Here is an 8252-nt window from a genome sequence, read left to right as displayed (position 1 = left end):
TAGCAGCTGTGATGGGTCATCCTATTGTGCAATGTAGAAACTCAGGTTTAATATGATCTCACATAAAACTCATTTAGCCATTAATTGAAAATAGACAAATAGGCTGGTCATGGCTTGGCAATTTGGGCCTTTTTACTTATTTAATTTAGCCTAGTTTGTTTTCTTCAACTTCACCTTCATTGTGCATTCCTGGGTTAAAAAAATGCATATTTGTTTGTGTGTTTAATTGTATTTATTGCATTTAATTTTAAATGCAATTACACTTTAATTAAAAAAATAAAGCTATTTAAATAAGACTACAGCAGTAGTAACATTTCACAGCTGCAAAATGTCTCCTTATTCCCCCTCTTTTTCTCTGTCTCCCCTTCATACACATTGCATTGTTTCTCTCAATAGTTTCTCTAGTATTCTAAAATTATGTGGTATAAGGTCTGTCTCTTTTAATGATGAATATAAACCTTGGACATTTCAGTGTAGTAACTTTGACTTCAGGCCTTTTATTCCCACTTCAAATATAATTTTGGTTCACTTCCATTCAGTGGTATACACTGTTCCACGATTAACTTTGTTCTGTGCTGAGCTCTGGTACTAAATGTTATGTTCAAATCTGGGCTTCAAAGCTTTCAAAGCAACATGATAGATCCATATTACATGTCCTCATGATTGCAGATCTCGGCATGGTCAAGTGTTCCTGGAGAAAGAAGCTGACCTCTTGGCAACAACAACTCTTGGGTAAAATTATAAACTAATTTTGGACAAGAAAAAAAACAAGAGCATCAATTGCTACCATTTGGTATGAGTTAGACAATGATAAAATATTTGTTTTTGTGAAATGATAATAGAAGTGACATTCTAGATTTTAAAAAATTGGCCAGCTATCATATTTGCCTGAAAAAATTAAAATATTGAATGAAATATCTCTTCTCTCATAATTCAGCTTGACCAAATTTTTCTCCTAAGCCATATTAATTTATAACAAATGAAGCTAGTTTTGGTGAAGCTGAGTAGCTTATAATAATAACAATAATTAAATTTTGTTAGTTGACATAAAATGTATTAGAGCAAATAGGACTGTGAAATGCAGCTTTTGAGGAACACTTTAATCTGATTCATATTTGTCACTATGAAAAAACATGAAATTTCAAGGAATGATCTCTTGAAAGGAAATGAACATTTTCAATTCTAATGTTATCATAAATGTATATTAAGAATTTTTAATTTCTCAAGAAAAATACTCAGGAAGCCCTTATGAAAAATTTATCTAATTCTGTTAGGTGTTTACCATACGTGTCTCTTTTTAGAAATACTTATTATTATAGCCTATAATGAAATATCAGAATAAATCATCTGCTTTACTGATATGTAGTTAGCTTGGACTGCTGGTGTTTGGTATGTGTTATGGACTGAACTGTGTTCCCCCAAATTCATAGGTTTAAGCCCTGACCCCCAGTGTGATTGTCTTTGGAGATAGGACCTTTAGGGAAGTAATAAAGGTTAAATGAGGTCATAAGGATGGACTCCTTATCTAATAGGATTGGTGTCCTTATAAGTAGAGGAAAAGACACCAGATACCTCTCTTTTTCTCTTTCTCCACCCTACTCCCTCTCTTCCTCCCCAGCAGAGATGGAAGGTCATTTGAGGACAAAGTGAGAAAATGGCTGTCTGCAAGCCAGGAAGAGAGACCTCACCAAATACCAATCCTGACAGCAACTTGATCTTGGACTTCTAGCCTCCAGAGCGGTGAGTAAATAAATTTCTGTTGTTCAAGCTACCTAGCCTCTGGTATTTTGTTATGGCAGCCTGGGCAGATTAATATAGTAGATAAAGGCACAGTACAGATATAAAAGGGCTGTACATTCTATAAAATTCTGAATCTGCAGATTGGCAAGGTCTGATGTGATGCACAGTGTGGAGATGGCAGCACCAGATTCACCCTGGAAAGCATCAAAATACCACTTTTGAACAGAGGCGATATTTCCAGTTAAAACATTACAACATAAGTAATTTGATGGTGGTGATGCATCGACTTCATTCAGCTGGTCACTAAATTACAGATGCTAACAGTATTTCAAGAACTGCAGAAGAGACTGGGGACGTGCAATTTCTATTATTGTTGATATTTCGATTATTGTAGAAATTCTATTATTTTCTTTCAAAGCACTTTGGATGCCTGGACTTTTGCAAATGGAGAGATGCAAGGCAAGGGCCTGATACTCTTATAATTAACATTTTTGAGTGCTTACATGATTATACATGCCAGGCCCTGTTCCAAGTGTTTACATAAACTGACTTTGTTTAATTCAGATAACAACCTACCTGTGAGATTGCTATATAGGGACCATTACTTCCATTTTACAGATGAGGAAATGTTTACGATGTATTACATTTAAAGATCAGAGGGACTTCCCTAGTGGTGCAGTGGTAAAGAAGCCCCCTGCCAATGCAGGGGACATGGGTTCGATCCCTGGTCCGGGAAGATCCCACATGCCACGGAGCAACTGTGTGCCTGTGTGTCACAACTACTGAAGCCCACATAATCTAGGGCCCGCGTGCCACAACTACTCAGCCCACATGCTGCAACTACTGAACCCCGCATGCCTAGAGCCCGTGCTCTGCAACAAGAGAAGCCACCACAATGAGAAGCCCACGCACTACAATGAAGAATAGCCCCCGCTCGCCACAACTAGGGAGAAAGCCTGCTCGCAGCAACGAAGACCCAACACAGCCAAAAATTTTTAAAAACAATAATAAATAAAAATCAGAAATAAGGAAAATGATATTTAAAAAGAAATTAAGAGAGCAAAAGGGAGCATGGGGATGGGAGGAAACAATCAGAATCTAGGTTGTGCTACGTCCTTTTTTCTCCCCACCCATGATCAACTAAATCACAGTGAAAAGCATGTCTTACTAGTAAATTGTGCTTTGAAAAAGAAAATATTTTATTGAAGCAGATAAGCAGCATGATTAAAGAATGGGATCCTAGGGGAGTATCTTTACCCTAGAATGGGTCTTACCCATAACTGAGTCTAATCTCCTCATTTTACAGGTGAGAACCTGAAGGACCCAAGGAGACACGGGTAAAGTGTCAAGGACCTGGATGAGATCCATCTCTTGTTGCTACGTAAACAGAGGCTACACAATTCACAGGCATGTTTTTAAAATGCAAACTCGGGCTTCCCTGGTGGTGCAGTGGTTAAGAATCTGCCTGCCAATGCAGGGGACACGGGTTCGAGCCCTGGTCTGGTAAGATCCCACATGCCGCGGAGCAACTAAGCCCGTGAGCCACAACTACTAAGCCTGCGCATCTGGAGCCTGTGCTCCGCAACAGGAGAGGCCGCGACAGTGAGAGGCCTGCGCACCGCGATGAAGAGTGGGCCCCGCTCGCCGCAACTGGAGAAAGTCCTCGCACAGAAACGAAGACCCAACACAGCCAAAAAATAAATAAATTTAAAAATGCAAACTCAACTATAATGTTACCATAACCACTAATATTCAAATGTTCTCAGCTACTTCTTAAGCTAAGCTAGGAACTATCCCTAGAGTTGAGCAGAGTCCCCTGAAACCTTTTAACTTGGAAATCACCATGCTATGGGAGAAATATCTACAGCACTTGGAAAGGCTTTGAGGTTCTCGCAGGCACTTCTTTTTCAATAAGCCACTTTACTGAGGTATGAATGACATACAAAGAGCTATACATATTTCACATATATGACTTGATGATTTTGGATATAAGTATATACCAATGAGACCATCACCACAATCTATGCCATAAACATATCCGTCACCTTCAAAAGTTTCCTCCTGCCTTCTTTATTATTATTAATTTTTGTGATAATGACACTTAACATAAGATCTACTCTCTTAGCCAATTCTTAATATTGTCAACACAGGCACTATGCTGTCCAATAGAAAAGGACTTTTTCATCTTGCATAACTGAAACTTTGTACCCTTTGACCACTTCTCTCCAGCCACTGAACCCTCTAGCTTTGCTCCTGTTTCAATTTAACCAAGTGCCAGAAGCTTATTTTGTGTCATATTAACCAACGGTAAATATTTTAAATGTTATCCAGTAAAAAGACTTAACTTGGCTTTTGTATCTTTTCTGGTCTGCTACAAGTTTCCACCAGTGTCTCCTCTTTCCTTATTTTGGTCTCACACTTTGTAGCAAAACAGAAGAGGAAGCACTTTATGTAGAAGACCTTTGGGAACACTGCAATTGCATTTTTCCTAATCAGTTTTATTGGATATTTCCAGTTTGCTTCCTATTTCGTGTTCCATCATACCTCTAATTGTTAGATGTTTCCTAATTTTTAGACCACACATTTTAAAATTTACTTATGGCTCTTCATTACCACATCTTTTATAAAATATCTTGAGTATTTTAAGCACCCTGTGACCATCCACGTAATCCATTCCTGCTAGTAACTTAAAATAAGTAACGCCAAAATAACTAAGTTTGAGAGGTGAATCCTTAGTAGATACGCACATGGTGAAAGTGTACACATTGCTTAAGAGAGGAATCACTTGAAGGACCCTCAGGCACTGCATTGGGTCCAAGTTCTAAATGTTGTATCAAGAAGGGCAGGGGAGCCAAAAAAGTTCTCTCCATTTTCCCAAACCATAACCTTAGGAGAGAAATGTTCTCATCCAGCGCAAGCCGGGCTGTGTCTTTACAGTGTTGTAGTCTACCAGCCTCAGGGAATGAGGCAGAGGAGAAGCCTTTCCTCTGAGAGAACCTCACTGTCCTCATTTCAGTAACGGTTATGTTCAGCAGAGCAGCTAGTCTCATTGCCAAGAGGGAGGGAAGTCAAAGGGAGCCTCAAGTAACTTAGTACCAGGACATTCCAGGCTTTAAAATAGCTGCCTTTACCTCATGGGCCATTTGAAGAAATCTATATAGAATTTGAAAACAAGCTGTAATAGAACCTTACCCAACAGAAGCAAGGTCCTGCCAGACATTTTTGCTCATTTCCTTTGCTTTTATTTTCCAGAGTTTCTTCCTCACCTTAAATTTTTTCCTGCCTACTCACTCACTCCCTGGATGGTTTAATTCTCTTCTGGGTATAACCATTATGCACAGTAGATACAGGGACATGCACTTTCCTTAGCTCCTCCACTTTCCTTAGCACCACTGCTAGTCTTTTGGATGGTGGCATCCACCTCCTCTAACACACATCCATCCACTGGCCCCTTACACTCCCATTGCCCCTATGTGGTTGAATGATTTTACCATCCACCTAGCCGTTCACACTAGAAAACTCAGTCATCCTGACTCCTTTTCTCCATCACGTCCCCTTCCTCCAAACACATTCCATCAGACATCAGGTTTGGCCACTTCTGTCTGTGGAATGTTTCTGGATTCCAGGGACTTTGCAGGAAGCTTTTAGCTTGTCTCAGCTCAAAGTCTTTCTGTTTCCATTTATCGTCCACATTGTCATCAATTATTCTTCCAGAACAAAAATCTGGTTTTACTTTTCTCCTGCTTAATAACATCCGATAGTTATCCACTGTCTGGATAGAGTTTTATCTCTTTAACAATGTATACACAATTCCTCCATGTCCCTTCCCCACCCCATCAAAATTCACCTTTCTCCCTACCTGTTCTCTTGGTTCACTGCTTTCTGCTAAATGACAGCCAGCTTTCCCAACACCTTAGCCCAGAAGTGGTTTCTATTTTTTTCTTTTTTAAATATTTATTTATTTGGCTGCATCGGATCTCAGTTGGAGCACGTGGGATCTTCCTTGCGGCACGTGGGATCTTTTAGTTGCGGCATACGGGATCTAGTTCCCTGACCAGGGATTGAACCTGGGTACCCTGCATTGGGAACGTGGAGTCTTAACCACTGGACCACCAGGGAAATCCCCGGAAGTGGTTTCTTTTTTTTCTTTTTTAAAATAAATTTTATTTATTTATTTATTTATGGCTGCATTGGGTCTTCATTGCTGCGCGTGGGCTTTCTCTAGTTGCGGCGAGCAGGGGCTACTCTTCGTGCGGTGTGAGGGCTTCTCATTGCGGTGGCTTCTCTTGTTGCGGAACACGGGCTCTAGGCGTGTGGGCTTCGGTAGTTGTGGCTCGCGGGCTCTACAGCATAGGCTCTGTAGTTGTAGCGCATGGGCTTAGCTGCTCCGCGGCATGTGGGATCTTCCCGGACCAGGGCCCGAACCTGTGTCCCCTGCACTGGCAGGCAGATTCTTAGCACTGTGCCACCAAGGAAGTCCCAGAAGTGGTTTCTTAATGTGCTATCTAGTTTTTCATTCCATTTCCTTTTCTGGGTTCTCAACATATTTTTGTCTTCTCATTTAGGTCATGCTTTGCAAGACTATGTTGAGGATTTTATTTTATGCTAATTAAAATAATATCAACCATATCCAAGTCTGTTGTCTTGCCAAAAAGGGTTCTGAATCTGAAGTCCAGAATAATATCCAGTCTAGTCTTGTACAATTTGGCTAGTATTTCAGCCATGGACAACGTTGCTTTCCCAAGGTAAAGGAAATATTTGATCTACCATCTCCACCAAAGCACTCATTTGTCATGAATTTGCTGTCCTTAAAGTTATGGAGTTGGGTGTCATGGCGGCTGGTTTCCTGAGCAGTGAGAGAAGAGGTATCTTTCTACTTTAAAAACCAGTTCTTTGATGAGAACTCTTTCTACCCTACCCACCTTCCCTCCAAAGCAAAGGTCAAAATTAACACCTTAATCCTGAATTCTGGGTATTGTTTTACTTTTTTCAGATATAGCACCTACTAAAGGAAGAGAAGTATTCTCCATTTTTTTAATGTTTCTGGTAAAAAGAATTACAGGCTCCTTAGCAGCACATAGAGGTAGACAGTTGTATGAACATTATGGATATAAATGAAAGTGATAGTAAGAATTACTGAGTTGATCAGATTCAAGAAGGCCATATGTCCTACTCTATCAACTTCCAGAAGCCATTCTTCCTGCCTCTCAACTCCCAGAGGTAAAGGACTGAGAAGTCTGGGGAGAAGCATCACATTGATACACACAGTATCTGCAGGCAGTCGGCATAGTTGAGTGGTTAATTGCTACCATTACTCAATTAGCTTATTAGATTCAAGAATAATCAATCAACAAACATTTATTGACGAGGAAGGGCTGTATCACCACTGCACCATGTTAGGTGCTGGGGAATACAGTGAGAAAGCAAAGGAGTTTAAAGACTGGAGGGGAAGATACATATTGAACAAATTATCACAATTTATTAAATAAATTAATTTAAGGATACAATAAGTAAGAAATATAGGCTGCCAACAATGGAAAACCAACACATACACGCATGCATGTGCATACACACAAAACAGAGCTTGAAATGAATCTATCTTTTCTCTACCTCAAGTGACAGCTTTATTAATTCATAACATGCAATATAAATAGCAGCTTCTATATAGAATTTATATGTACCCCTTTTCTGTTGTTGTTTATAGCTGCCTCATAAGAGCAAGCAAACATGGGTACTACTGATGGCAACAGGCAGGGTTGCTGCAGTAAATTTATTCAAACTGAGTGATATTTATGGGTTCTCATGTAAATAGACAAGCTGTAGATGCATTTAAGAATTTGGATGTCTACTTACATAAACAATAGAGCATGGTGGCTGAAAGTAGCCCACTGGAGCCAGACTGGCCTCTGTTCCATACTGGATCCACTACTTAATAGCTGTGTAATCTCAGACAGTGCATCTGTAAAGTGAAGATAAATAATCACATTAACAACCTCATTGGTTATTATGAGAATTAAATGAGTTAATACTCGTAAAGCACTTAGCACATGTTAAGCTCCTGCCACAGAGTAAGTGCTCTACAAATGTCACCTACTGAATTTGCTCAAACAAGGCCATTTTTTAGCCAACTATCTGAACACAATAATACTGAATCTCATAGTCGCAGAGGGGATTTTTGTGGAAGTGTATCTCAGTAAGGTTTATTAAGCATAGACAAGGGGGTCAGGAATTTAATACCACATTTGTTGTCTTTAGAGCTGCGTTTCAGTTAGGGTGTTGCCTGAGAATGACAGTATTTTCTGATTTAGAATGTGACATTTACTCTGATATTGTTAATATGTGTAGTAGTTAAAAATAGTAGTAGATAGTCTTCATGTATGTTAGCTTCCTTTAGACTTATTTTGAAAAAATACATTTGTCTTATTATATGAATATATTGTGTCCCATTTAACCAAATTGTAACAAATGAAGGAAGGAGGTGATAGAGTATGAAATGTTGATGGAAGCTTTTA

Source organism: Phocoena phocoena, chromosome 12 (assembly GCF_963924675.1).
Source record: "Phocoena phocoena chromosome 12, mPhoPho1.1, whole genome shotgun sequence".
NCBI classification, from domain to species: Eukaryota; Metazoa; Chordata; class Mammalia; order Artiodactyla; family Phocoenidae; genus Phocoena; species Phocoena phocoena.
This window is presented reverse-complemented; position numbering follows the sequence as displayed.